Genomic DNA, 14,897 nt, shown 5'->3' with positions numbered 1-14,897 from the left:
ATCCATATGTACTCCTTCGCCTGCAACAACAATTCAATCAGCATGCTGTACTATGCTTACACTCGATATTGATATATTTGTTACTTCCCAAGCTGACTGGACGAGTGAATTATATAACCTCTCCACGCTACGCTACCTTACAACAGCAAGTAGCCTTGAGGTGTGGTTTCTTGCCAGACTGTGCCATCACACTCATTGTGTTTTATGACCGGATAGGTATCAAGTACAGCAAAAGCTATCTTGCTCACAATTACGTGACATCCGCGCTGCACCACTTGCCCAATTGTCCTGTAACTTACCCCATGGGCGGTGGACATGGGGGATGGGGGGACAAGTCCCCCGCACAACTTTAAGTGGGGGGGGGATATAATAGCTTTTTTCCTCCCCAGATTTTCTGTGTCTCTGCTGCTGTAAAATACGACTGCAGCTGTCATGTAAGCTTGCAAAAGTTAAAGTAGATTCTATTTTTACAAGCTTATAGTAGACTGACTGTCTGCAACTTCTACTGCTGTCCCGTGCCTGCCATAATAAACGCGTCCAGGTCAGGGAAACAAACTGCACATGCCTTGCGTGCGCAGTGCACTGCGGCGCAGCCTCAGCCTTCGTTTTTCAGAACGAAGGAGAAGCCAGGCCCAACACACACTCTGCTCGTGACAGCGTGTGTGTTATTGAGGGAGACAGTGATAACATGCTGAGCAGGCACCAGTTACCGTAAGGTAAGTCAGTCAAGTGCCCCCCCCCCCGCCCTCCGCCTCTTCCAGGTGCAGGCCAGTATGAGGAGGATTTATTGGAGGGAATGTGCGGCTGTGCCAATGTCACATATAGTTTCTAAACTTGCACACTGATCAGGGAATCCTGGCCTCTTAATGTTTCAACATTAAGAGGCTAGCATTTCCTGATCAGTTAGCAACGTGCCGTGCGCGTTTATAAACTGTATATGAGACAGTGGCACACTCAATCGAACAACCTGAGGCCCTGCCAGTGCCGCCCTCAGGTTTTTCAATTCATGAAAGAGTGCCCCTGGCCCCTGCCAAAGAGGAACATCCCATTTCGGAACGGCTCTTTGTTAATTCCTTACTGATGGGCAGCCAGGGCTCACATTTAAGCTCCAAGCATTGGCCAACACGGGCTTGCAAGGCCGCACAAAGAAATAGAGGCCATTCACCTATACAGCAGAGGATCAAGGGTGCACAATGGGAGCCGGTATTTATCGACATGTACATGCAGTTTCTATACAAATGCCACAACACTATTTAATATATTATGTATTGCCTTTTTTAAGGAGAAGGGCGTGAGGATTATTTTTTCTGCTTACACTATACTAGTGCCCCTAAACCATCAGGTTACTATGAGATTGTTTCTAGTTTATTTCCTTAGAGTTGGATCACGCTGGCTGCACCTGATAAGTTTCTCTGAAAAATGTTTTGACAAATTCTATGTATTTATAACTGCTTCCCAAAATGAGACCCGGTCCCCCAGCTGGATGTGACATCTATTGCTGTGACACTTTGTCCCTCTTCACACTCACTCAACCTGCTTAGCATACATGGAGCAACAAGAAACTCTGTTAAAACATCTACGATTGAGGCATTTCATTATAGTGTACACTGCCAACTGAGTCACTTCTAGGTGATCCCAAATAAACATATAGAGAAAATAATGGGCAGGGGGGGGGGGGATGATCACACGATTCACCCAGCATCACACAATCTGGCGAAGACTGGATTTTCTCCAAGATGTACCTGTATCCCAGGCCTGGCTTGCAAAGTGCAGACACTGCCTGAGATGTCAGCCTGACATTGTATACGAAATCCTCATGAAATCATATAAAGTAAAATGAGGATGAGCCAATCTCAAGAAGGGCCGCTGCGTGGGATGTGTGCTCTTTTCCACAGTAATATTTAAGGTCGGCAAGGGGAAACACTTGACATATCAGTATGCCTCACTTAAGGCACACCCCTCCACCTCTACCCACCAACTCGCACCTGTGTGAAGTTTAGATGGTACCACACGTAAAGCTTGGTCTCTGACATGAGGGCAACCTGCATTTCGCTAGTTCAAACCAAGCAGCAGGGTCCACTTAACCTTTCATAAATTCAGTACTGTTCAAATGGGGGTAATAATACCTATGATTACATAGCCTAAAAGCTGAAAGCATCTAGTATGAAGCGCTATGACCAAAGTGTTATTATATTCCATAAAAAAAACTATTACCAGCCCAGACCTGAACTTTGTCCTTGCCCAAAATAAAACATTTGTTGATGCCCATCTTGCGCATCTCTTAAAAGAAATCAGGCGCTAAGCTTCTGCAGGTTTTGGCTAAGCTTCACCCTGTTTTATTCAGCGTAGCAGTTTTTGTCAGCGTACTTGAGTGGTCGCAGTGCGATCAGATTCTGGGGGTAGAGCGTAGGCAATACATGGATTTAGTGACTTCTGTGTCTGTCCCACCTTCCAAATATCCATGCTGCTGACTATTTCTTAAGACTTAATGCTTGCAGGCATCAATGGGCCCTTTTAAGGTCATGGATCTGGCATGACTGTTCCAGCTTATTCTGAGAAGCTACATGGAGTGGGTGGTCATGCAAGGCGTGCAAATGAAAACCTGTGAAATGTAAGCAAGGATATTGAGTGTGCTCTGAAGACTGAGGAGAAAGTGCTGAGTAAGTTTAGGTGAGAGTTGTGGGGTGCTGGCCATGGGGGAATGGGAAGCGAGAGACTGGGGTGCAGTAGAGTGTGGGACTGCAAAGTGAAAAGGGGTAGAAAGGGTTCAGAGGACAGAAAAAGGAGCAAGGGAGGGGAGAGATTGGAACAAAAACGGAGTGCAGATGAAAGATTGGGATGGTTTGGAGCACGGAGTGACCAGTGTGTGCAGGGGAGAGAGGGGTGCAGAAAAAACCAGAACACAGGGGGAGTGGTGTAGGGCAGAAATGGCATAGGAGGCGCTTTGTGTTTTGTAAATGAGAGAGAAGTACAGACAAGTGAGAAAGTGCAGAGAGCATTGTGTCAGAGGAGTGACTTTCTGTGGGGTGCTGGGAAGGGATTTGGGAGAAAAGGGTGTACAGCAGACGTGAATGTGGGGTAGATGAGAAGGGTACAGAGGGGAGATTTGTACAAGGAAGAATGGTGCCTCGCCTCATGTTCCCAGATAAAGGGTGCAGTCAAGAATGCGTCTCCTTCCAATGCTTGATCCATGCAATAACGAGGCCTGCACGAGGACGATTAGAAGTAGTTTGTTGAAATAATTGCAGATATATACACTACACCAGATCTGTCTGCGCATTGATTGGGCCTGATAATACACAAAGTGCCCCCCCCCCCCCTCTCCCAGGTGCAGGCCGGCATGGGGAGGATTTATTAGAGGAGACGTGGGAGCTCGGGCTTGGCGCTCTCCCGCTGCCCCAGTGTCATCTGCGCTCCTGTCTGGTTCCTCTCCAGGAAGAGACACTCACAGCAGGCTGTTCCTGCATCAACCTTTTCACTCGATCCTACCTGCAGGTCTGAAGTCAGGACTAACCTTAAATGAAACCTCTGACCCGTCCTGTAGTGGGAGCTTGTGCCAGGGTGCGTGGCATCTTGCCTTGCGACACAGCATCATGTTATTTGGGCTATTTTAGCAACTTTCATGGGTTTTTGGTGGATGAATACCACGCGGGCTACAGTCTCATTTTATGCCATAACCTATTCCTTTGGAAAAAAAAAAAAAAACTAGAATGATCTATAAAGGGCACATAAAGTGCCAGTTCTGGTTTAGATAAAGCCACTGACTTAGGAATGTTTACTACAAAGCGCTGTGTAGTTAATAACTTGATTGGAGCTGGGAACATATCACTGGTGTAATACAAATGCCTCATCCACAGATGCCATCATCCACTACTTTCTCCTTAATTGTTCATTGCACTGGCACTATCTGAAATGTCGTAAAGCTGATGAGTTATTCTTCACATTCTTAATTGTTTCAAGGACCTGTAAGAATGTAACCATTTCTCCCATGCTACCACCCCCCCCTTGAAGCGCTTTGAAACACATTGTGTATAGGTGCTATACAAATAAACAATCAATCAAAAATCAATCACTATTAGCACTATGCATTTCCTTCACTGAAGTCCTGCTTAAAACCAGCAATGGCAAGTGTTTGCTTGTCTATACGTAATGGGCATTTGCCAGGCACTGCTGTTAAATGTTCAGGTACTTGAACCATTTTGCAGCTGCTACCATAAGTGGGTACCTAATACCACTATGGCGGTGCTTGGCAAGTGCCTTTTTCAAGCCTACATTAAAGCCAAACGGTTGCCGTTGCCAATGCTCGTTTTAAAATAGGGCTGCAACTGCATTTTTGGTACCCACCACCAGCTGAATAATGAGTTGTAGACAAGTTTTAATAGAGGCCACCATAAGCCATCTGGGTGATCAAGAGAGCCTCGAGATTCAAAACAGCACTTGTTCGGCTATCCATGTAAATCCAGTGAATATCCTGGTGCCGAGGTATGATTGCAGCCCATACACTGCAGTAAAGGGGCACACTCATGTTCCATCATTGAGGGTTCAAGTGTAATAGGATGGAATGGGTTAGTGAAACTCCATAAAGCATCTGCACTTAAAGCGCAGGTGAGTATTATAAAAGATCTCTCTAAAGGTCCATCGCTGGGAGGATTTTATATTCTGAACTGCTTTTCTTTTTCTTAATTTTCTTCGGTTATCTTTTCTCTTGTTTTATACAGTGATGATATATGTAATTTAATACGTACTGCTATTTTAATTTTGTGAAAAGTCGAGTTCTTTGACTAAAACACAACAAATAAATTAAAAAAAACAAGTCCCCAGGGTATCCTGTCCCCTCCAGGATTTATGGTTCTCCTACGCCGAAGACTTACCCGATTTGACAAGGCAGCCTTGCGCTACACCACTTGCATTACTTGATGTATTGCAACTTATCTACTATTTGATGCACTGTAACCGTAAGCTTATGCATCAAGAGTAACATATTTGCAATAGCGCCTTAATGCCTAAGGGTTTAGCGCACTCTACAAATGTAAACATAAATAAATACCTTACTCACTCCCAACTTACGACATGAATATTACATTCACATAGGAATCAACAATCACTGAACCCTTGAAAAAGCACGACTTTCTCTCATCCCTTGATCACCAAAAATGTAGCCGATATGGTTGATTTTGTTTTAAAGCAAGTATTAAATGGAAGAAAACATGCTTCGCCAAAGCTGCTTCTAACAAGGTTTGATGCCTTATGAAAACCTATTCAAATGTAGATTGTCATACTCTGACAAGTTTTCACCACTGAGCCTCACGCAGGGTTAGCCAGGTGGGAAGGGGGTAGTGGTGGGAAGGGGGTTAGTGTAAGGGCGCGGGGATGGGGGCGGAGGGTTGAGGGAGCGATCAACACACTGTTAGGCCTCAGACACATCCAAGCATTGGGCGTAACATAGCTAACAGCACACCAATTGAAACCAGGCACTTTGCAAAACCCAAAGCATAGCTGTGCTCTTAAGCACAGATAAAGGCTTCTTTACGAAATTCTATTTTAACGTATGTTGGGGTGGACCAACAGAACACAAAACAGATCTGTTAAAAAAGCTTTCATTCTTCTAATGGTGAGTAATTAGATACATTCCGATAGTTTCCACACGTTTCTCTTAAAAGTAAACGAGTGATGTTCTGTCTGAACGATCTAAAGAGATAGAAAAGGAGAAACTACAATGCAGTTTACTACGGGCATACTGGTCTCGCTCTGCATCTCCGCCTAATTTCTGCCCCATAGTCATGTAGCCCTGACCTGTATTTTAAAGCACATTCACATTCATGCTGCGGGTTTCGCCGAGTGCATTGCATTTTATTGTTTTTTTATAGTGCTTTCTACAAAGTGCTGAACAATGAATAAAGGTGGTACAAACACATTGGTAAAGAACAAATAAGAAGACTACACAATTTACAGCATGGGAGTACTTTTTCCAGAGCCGTGAGGAAAATATGAAAACAGGTACCCGAGTGGATAGGAAGGAGGTAATGAAAGCAGGAGGCTGTACAGGGGGGTTTGGGAACAGTGATAAAGTGAAGATGTTCAGAGCGGAGACAATGTGTAGGGGCGAGCAAGATAGGAAAGGGGCGAGACCATGATGGCATTTATAGGCTGTGCAAAGAAAATGAAATAATAATCTGTTCGCAAAAGGGAAGAGAAGCAGAGCTTAGATAAATCGAAATGGAGGCACAAGCAGGAAGAGAAAGCATAAGACGAATAGAAGAGGCACAGATTAAATGAAGAGGGACACGATTTAAGGCCAGTAGAGCAACTAGAATAGAGCTGTAATAGTGAAGTTTTGAAAAGACAAGAGAAAATAAGGAGTGTATTGTCATGGGGGACAGGCACCCATGTTATATAGAGGATAGTGACAGGTGATGCGAAGTAGTTTGAATGATTAGAAAAAGAATGAGGCATCAAAGATTACTACAAGATTTCTTGCAGTCCAGGAAAAAGGAAGAAATGCAGGGGGCTAGGGGGGGGAGGAGGGAGGAGATACCCAAAGGGGAGTGTGGCAGGTCCGAAGGAGTCGTCAGACACAATATGGACATTTTCGGTTTCTTGTATTCAAATAATAAAGAAAAGGCCTCTCTCGCCAGATTGCTAAAGGGAAAGTCCCTACATAACTAACTGAAAACTAAGGGTGTGTTACGCTAACCTGGTCTCTGCAGAGGCGTTGAGGCACAGTTGCAGCCCTCCTCTGCGCTTATGTGGTGACTGGTGGTAATAGGTGATGCTGCTCGGGACTGCTCCTGCGTGGAAAATAGGGGGCGTGAGTATGCCAGCTTGTGCGCCTGATCCCCTTCCAGACACCTTCTCCCAAACCGTGGTACCCGTGGGATGCGCTGTCCCTGGAAAGCTCACTTGTTGATTAGTTTTGGCGAGCACTCCGTCCTGCTGCTTCTGGCAGGGGAGCTTGTATGATCTGGACAGAGTTCCTTCACTGGTCTCTTGCACGTGATAGTCCAGTCCTGCTGCAACTAAGCCACTATACTTCAGGTAAGTGTTTCTGTTTGCCTTGATCTTTCCTCGTCTGTTTTTGTTGTATTGTAAGGTTTGTTGTCTTGTATTGCTGTCCGTTCCACTTTTGATGTTTGCTCTTTTGCTTTCTTCCCTTGCAGGTGATGTTGCCGATCCGGCAGAAGCTGCGGAGCTCGAGGCGGCAGCCGGAGGGAATGAGGAACGAAGCTGCAGCAGTACAGTAGCTGGTAAATTGCTAACTAGGGGGCGCGCAGGGTTCAAATGCAGCGCAGCCCTAGGACGGATGTTCTAACCTTTTCTTTCTTCTTCACAGGGTCCGAGTTCGTGGCTGCGGAGTGCGGTGCCGCAGCATCGGGATCAAGATCACAATGTCAGGAGACGAGTCTGCAGATGAAGTGATAAAGCACCGGTTTCCTGGAGGTGAGTATGCAGGGGAAAGCCTGGTTTCAAAGGTAAGTAAGCTGGTCCAAGCGGCAGTGAGCATCACGTTGCACATGAGTGCACAGTAACGCGAAGCACTGCCTTAAGGATGGAGCAGCTTATATAGCTGAGCTTCTGAAGCCATGCCCACCAGGTTTAGCCTGCCTGCCACACCCGATGGGCCAGCACATGAAGACCAGGCTTAGGGAGCCACACCCGATGAGTCAGCACATGAAGATGTTCTCTGGAATAAAGGCGTTCAAAAGTTCTTGTAAAATAAAAGCATTCCTGCACTGAAATAAAGTTTTCCTGCTCATATCTCTATATGAGCCTGAACTGAGTCCAGCCAGGGCCTCTGTGTTTATGGGTCCCAAAGGGACATAAGTGAGTCAAGTGACCCATTGCCCCCATCACTAGATGGTGTGGTTTTTGTGTTCTGGGGCCTGCGGCCATGACAGGGTGCTCGTCTATAGTCAGAACGTCAAACCAAAAAAAATGTTCTCCGTCCAAAATGCATGTCTATCTGACCGTACCACTAAAACAATAACTAAACTTGAGCTAAAAAAAAGTTTTCTTCTTCTCCTAGCCTCTCCTTTTCCTCGTGAAGCGGTCTTTCAGGGATCTCTGATTCAACACAGCTCTTGCATGTACAAATGTGTCTGTTGACAAAATACTTTCTGTATGATCTCTTCTGATAAGACTTTTGGATTTGTTCTTCTACCTCTGTCTAATTGTTCATGGGTCTCGTCTTCCAGACCATATATACCTTATTATCACTCTCCTGAAGATGGTCTTTCAAACAAACTTCTTCCTTTCACATTAGAAGGTTCCCTGGGTTTATCAGCTTTGAGACTCCCTTCTCCACCACACACCCTGGGAGCTCCTTGAAAGACTCCTTGTATATTTAATTTGGTACTTTCAACTCACAACAGGTTCAACAAGTTCCCATTAAGTGGTTTCCCCACTCTTCAGCAATCAGCAATTGTCTTGCTCACAATTATCTCCTCGGATTCCTTCTTTCCCCAAGTGCCCTTATCACCACTTCAAGGACTCACAATAATTCTCATCTTCAGATTATTGAACAGTTCATTAAATGTTTTCTTATATTTGGTTATCAGTTTAGTTATCGCCCTTAAGGCACACATTCTGTACTCGTTAACACATGTTCGCCCGGCAGCCTCTCGAGACTACAGTCAACCCCAGTAACTGAATTTGTCACAGGGGACCTTGCGGGGCTTAGCACACGCTTGAGTAATCTCATCTGGTCTCTTCTTCCATACAGGCTTCTCGCTCATTCCGATTTCTCTGTCTCTACAGTTTGCCCTGTTCTGCGAACAGGGTTTGGATGGGAGGTTTCCAGTCTCCCAGTCTTTGGCGTTCTGCGGGCGCCAGGCCCACAACAGCACCTCCAAGGCCCCATCACAATATCGGACAGTTCATTGTTCCCTGTCCCAACCATTAATATCCATTGTCCGCTTCACTGGGCCGCCGGGGTGTCCAAAAGTTTCTCCGAGGACTGCAGGTTCCACGGCCACACTTTGATCCGCCTCTCCACAGGACTGACGTCAGGGGACTTCACCTATGTACCGTTCTCTGTCCCCTGTTCTGGCTTCCTCGTCCTATTTTCACTGCAACTCCTTCTTTCAGAGATATTCTCCTTTTCTTCACACAATGTGTTTGATTCACCTTTTCCTATAGCAAAAACAGCAGGAGGGCACAATGTTTTGGATAATGTTTGGATTGTCATATATGCTGACACGTGCTTGCATAGGGAATTCCCTTTGGGAATGGGAGTCCTTGTCCCCTAAGGGGGAAGTCACTCCCAGTGAGGTCCCACTCGCCCAGAGCCATAAGCAGCGTCTTGCGGAGCGAGCACACCTCCCTAGCCTTAATGGGAGTGGCTCCCCCCTGGGGAGAAGGGACAAACACACCTGATTCTTCACAGGAGGCAGAGAGAGGAAGAGTTGGAGCAGGAAAGAAGAAAAGGTTCAGTTTTAGCTGGGTTTAGTTGGAGAAAATGAGTGTGCATCCAGTGTTTGATGGCATAGAGTGTGAAGAAAGTCGGAGGAGGAGAAAGAAAATAGTTGGGTGCCATCAGCATATAAGTAGGGGGAAAGATTGAAGCAAGATATGAGTTGGGAGAGAGGGATTGTTTAAAAAGAAAAGAGGAGAGTGCCAACAGAACCATGAGGAACACAAAAGTGACGAGGCCGTTTGTCCGAAATAGAGCCAGCCCATGAGACGAGAAAGAGCAGTTAGAAAGGTAGCAGGTGAATCAGAAGGACATAGCCAAGAGACCAAGCGAGGAAAGGAAAGCGCAGGGTGATCAACAATATAAAAAGCAGTCGATGTGTCAAGGATGAGAACAGACGAGTTTCTTTTGTATGAAGAAAGTTACTGGCATGAAGGAGGGTTGTTTCTGTGGAATAGGCTGTCCGAAAACCAGACTGAAGAGGGGGGAGTAAGTAGTGCAAATTTAGATAGGAAGACACTGGAGCACAGACTATCCTCGAAAGCAATTTCGAGAGAAAAGGAAGAAGAGATTGGTTGGTAGTGGCAGAGGAAGGGTTGAGGGAATGTTTGAGAATAGGGGTGATTATAGCATGTTCAAAAGGAGTGAATAGCTGAAAGAGATTAAAGAAAAGAGACTGGTAAAATAAGAGAAAAGGCAGGGGGGTAGCCAGAAGATATTAAGGAGGATGGGAGAATGTCAAGAGGCAAGGAAGTTGTGCAAGCATGATGTAACCATATCAGAGTCAGCGAGTAAACGAAAAGAAGAGTATGTGCAGTCGACGGAGAAGATAAGAGGAGACCAGATTGGATCAGAGAGCGAGGAGGAAGAGTCAGAAGAGAGGACTTGATTGGAGAATGTGGAAAAAAGATTAGCAATTTTAGAAATGAAGAAGTTGGAGAACTAGGTTACAGAGAAAGAATATGATCTATGGGGATCAGATGATCTAGGTGGATCAGGGCATACGAGACAGAATTTGAGTAAGAAGCTGAAGAATGCAGAGTGCGCTGAGAAAGGGAGGCAGTCAAAGAAGAAACATTTTTTTTGGCATCCTGTAGAAGCGTGTCCATGGAAGAATGTAGTGGAAGGAGGCCAGATCAGTGAGGGCGGAATTCTTTACAGCCCTTTGGCCTTGAGGAGTGAGGATTGTAAGGAGAGAAAATAGGATGACAGTCAGGGTTGTGGGGTTTGCCGTGATGGTAGAAAAGGATGAGAAGGATAGTGGGACTCGAGAGCAGATTGGTCTGGAGATAGTAGTGGCATGATCAGGAGAGAAATTCAATATATGGAAGATTTAAGAGTAAAAAGAAAGGTATCGCAGTTAAAAGGAACAGAGGTTGCATAGTGAGTAGGATCTGGTAGGGGAGGCGACAGAAGGGAAGGAGGGCAGGAGAAGTGAGGGGAAGAAAAAGAAGAAAGGATAGATTACTGCAAAAAATAAGAAAAGATGGGAGGATGAAATGAGTACAAGTCAATGATAAAAAAAGGTGGATAGGATAATGGCAAGTAAATGCACACCATGTGCGAACCAAGGGAAACCAGGAAAGGGCAGAGCATGTTACCACACCGTGTGGAAGGCAGCAGCGGCAACATCAGGAGCGTTGAGGCCCAAGTGGCAGAGCCGCAGATGGAAAAAGTAGACCTCGGGCAGCAGCCCTCAAGTGAGACCGTCCAGTGCTGGCAGCCAAGGAGAGCTGGCTCAGGTTAGCTCAGGAAACCAAGTGCATTGTTTCAGTTAGTGTGCTGTTCGCCAAGTTCTGTGCTAATTTTTGGATGCGTCTCAGGCAAAATAATGTGATGACTACCCTTCTCCCTACAAACTCACCTGAGGCTATAACAAACTTTCATCAATCAAATTGAATAGACAACTTGGTGGTTACGTTACTAGAGATATATATATATATAGCAGCAGTGAGAGGCGGCAAGCAGGGGGTGGGGTATAGGCTGGGTCGCGAGAGAGTGGGGCAGAGGTAGTGGGAAGGGAGCGACCGCTAGCGAGCAGGCCTGGGGGAAGACTAGGGTTTAAACAGTGCGTCCCCCGCATTTGAGGAATGAGCTGGCTGGAAGAAGCAGGCAGCGAGACATGGGGGACTGCGAGTTTGTCCCCCACATAGAGAAGGGGCAGGGAGGGAATGGTGTTTTTGTGGTGTCTCACGCATAACTGCAGGGAACTGGTGGGGAAGCACGCTTCAAACAATTGCGTGTTGCAGCAGCAAAGCCGGGCCCAGGAACATGCAGTTGAGGGAGACTGAACACCCACCCCCTCCCCCGCCACCCCACTTGGCAAGTTAAGTATTGGCATGGGAAATTAACCTCAATGTGGATCCCAAAATGGAAATGCACCGAATCAAACACTGCTGCAGGAGAAAATGCAGAGTTTACAGCATGGCATTGTAACGTGATAAACACGTTTTCAAATAAAGCACCTCAAATGCACAGGTGAAAATAATCCAGACGGTAAACAAGAGCATTGTGGTTAGCTTGTACACATACGTGAATCGGATTAGCGGAATGCCCCTGTCAAAGCTTAACCAAACTTAGTTTAAAAAAGAGTGTATTACTCCAGGCTAATCATTAGCTGAGGCCTCAACAAGGTATGTGACCGATGCAAAAAATAAAGAATAAATAAAAAAAGGTACCGCTAATGTTTATCAAATCTATGCATACACATTTGTATTAATAAATATAACAGTAGAATAAATGTAAGAGTAGGAAGAACCTACAAGAAGCACACGTCATACTATTTGATAGCTCTGCCTCAGAATTTCCACACCCTGACTTATTCTTAAACTTTATGAAACACCATAGCCAAACAATTGCTTTCCAAGGAGATCTCTCTCCTCTACTGCATCAAACTGTAGCTGATAACAGGGTTCGAAATTGAGATCCGTTGACCTGGAGCTAAATCCAGCTCCTGGGTGTCAGAAATCACCCTGTAGGCAGGAGCTACCGCAGGGAAACCAGGAGCTATCAGAGATGCTCCTTTTAACTTTTTGTCCATTTTGTATGAACCATTGTGTTTAAAAGGTATATTACATATGTTCCAATTCTTCTTTAACATTCTCAAATACATGTTTGGAAAGCACCAGTTGGCCCTAGGAAACAAAAGTAGCTCCTGGTAGCTGTTGGTTTCAAGCTAAACAGACTCTACTGTGCTAGAAGCAGGAGCTAAATAGCTCCCAGCTCACCTCAATTTCTAACCCTGCAATCAAGGCATTGGTCTTCAGAAGTGAATACTTCCAATTTCTGGTATACCAGCAGAGGTTTTAATAATCTCAACACACACCCTAATTGTAACAGGGCGTAAGGCCATGTATGGAGTGAAGCAGGCTATCCTGCTGGAAAGGCTCTAGTGCCAAGAGATCATTGGCAGTCATCCCAGACAAGAGGATGGGGCTGCAAACAAGAGACAATAGGCTTATATAAAATAGATACTTTGCACAATCCGTCACTGCAGCACTTCCTGGTATGAGCTGCTTCCCCAGCCCCCGATTGCCCCCATGTTCTCTGTTCCTCCAAGATCCTGGGGCTCAGTGGGCCGGTGGCCCAGAACCTTCGTGTGGGGCTGTTGGGAGGAACTGCAGAAACATAAAAGGAAGTTGGGCTGCTGGTTACTATTGTATAGGGAAGCTGGGGAGTCAGGCACATGGATGGCAAGGGTACCGAGGGAATGTAAATTGCAAATTATGTAGCTGTATTGTGCAGCATCTTCAGATCAGATTTCCAGCCTCGCCTGTTGCAGAAGCAGGCTTCCCAAAATGTTGGAAGGGAGGAAGAGTACAAGGACACAAGAGTAACAGAAAAGAAGCTACAGGGGAAATTCAAGCAGGCAAGCGTCTCTGGTGTGAAGTACCCATCACAAAAATAAAATAAAACATGTGTCAAGAGTAAAAGGGTACATTTATCAAATTTATCTGAAGTATCTGTTCTGTAGATTTAATGCGGGCTGAAAGTTTGTAATGCTGTTGCTTGTTCTACACACGTTTTGTGATTGAGGGAACCATGTTCTGCTGTTGCCTGTGCAGTGTCTGTTTGGAGAATGTTATGTTCTCTTATATTTGTAAATCTCCACCTGCTGCCATAAGTAATGGCAGGAGGCACTGCCCTTCAGCAGACCAAGGTCTGAAAGAAGAGATAAGGGCATTGCAAAACATGCAGCAGTAATTGTAGTCCCCCTCCCCCAGAGCCCCGCGCATGAGCATGCACAGACAGGTAATGTGATTCCCCACTCTAACCTCCCCCTCCCCTTCCCCCCAAGCAAAAAGTAGTGGAATCATTCAGTGCCTGTCCTATATAAGGGCTCGATCTCAGGATAGCAGGGTGGGTGTTTGGAGCGGTTGGATCAGACAAGAGGAGAGCAAAAGTGCCAGAGAAGCAGAGGCTGAAGGAAGATTCCCAGAGCTGGCGAGTGAAACTGGGTCCCAGGAGCTGATTGGAGGAGCTGAATGGGGCCTGTAGTAACCAAAGGTACTGCATATCAGGTGAGGAAGCGGGATCAATATGAAGATGTGGAGGTAGGGAGAGGGGTGCAGAAGAGAAGAGACTGGTAGATGGCCTTAGTTGTGAGGGAAGAGTTGGCCAAGGTGTGAACTATTCACAGGGGGAATAAGTAAATCGCTAGAAAAGGGCGAATTACTAACAATCACTCAGTGGTTAGGCAAAAAGAAACGATAGAAGAGAGACCTGGAGTTGGCTAGGAACTTGATAAACGGTGCCAAAGAGAACAGAAATTCGATCAGGAGAAGGAGAATTCAGAAGCGGGAGCCAAAAGAGCCTATTTGGAGAACTGGAAGACAGGAGCGGAGACTTGTACCCCAAATGGTGATAGAGGAACAGGGCAGAGAAAGAACTCAGGAGAATGAGTGGTTGACGGAATTAGAGTGTAAGAGGGAAGTCGGGTCATTGGGTACAGAAGAAGATATTGCAAGCAGTTTATTGTAGCAGGTGACGCTCTCGAGGCCCGCATGCTGGACTCTGAGAACTGACCTGCATGTGCCAAGAACCATTATTTTTCAACCAGAGTACATCGAGAAAGTGTTGCAGAATACCATTAAGACTGGATATATCGTCGCAAGAGAAAAGAGTCTTCGAGAAAGGGTCCAAAACCTAAGGCCCAAAAGAGGAAGATGCAGTTTGGGAGAAAGCCTAAAGCAAAATCTGAAGGAGAACCAATATTAAAAAAGGGAAACACTAGAGCCCACATTTGAGGAGAGTGGATATAACGTTTCCAATTCAAGAGGAGACTGGGACTGGGATGGATGGGTAACCAAGACAGGAGGTAAACCTCATTTACCTTTTAATTCGTATATACACTTGGACAATCTCTGACACGAAGTTGAACACTGTTCATTCTCCAGTTTATTATTTTTCATCCACACTAATAAATGCACTTACATTTGAATTTGTTTTGTTATTTGTGATTATGCTTACAGGGAGATCAGTGCATGGT

At 45.6% G+C, this 14,897-nt stretch overlaps 1 protein-coding gene across 13 annotated transcripts in view; it reads right to left on the bottom strand.

Annotated features, from left to right (window-relative positions):
- RERE (arginine-glutamic acid dipeptide repeats) overlaps positions 1-14,897 on the bottom strand; it is a 2,107,422-nt gene that overhangs the window by 1,787,139 nt on the left and 305,386 nt on the right. The gene's annotated exons all lie outside the window — the stretch shown is intronic.

Source organism: Ambystoma mexicanum, chromosome 8 (assembly GCF_040938575.1).
Source record: "Ambystoma mexicanum isolate Mex_15411 chromosome 8, UKY_AmexF1_1, whole genome shotgun sequence".
Taxonomy (NCBI): Eukaryota; Metazoa; Chordata; class Amphibia; order Caudata; family Ambystomatidae; genus Ambystoma; species Ambystoma mexicanum.
Note: the sequence above shows the minus strand (reverse complement) of the source record. Positions and strands in the feature narration are given on the sequence as shown.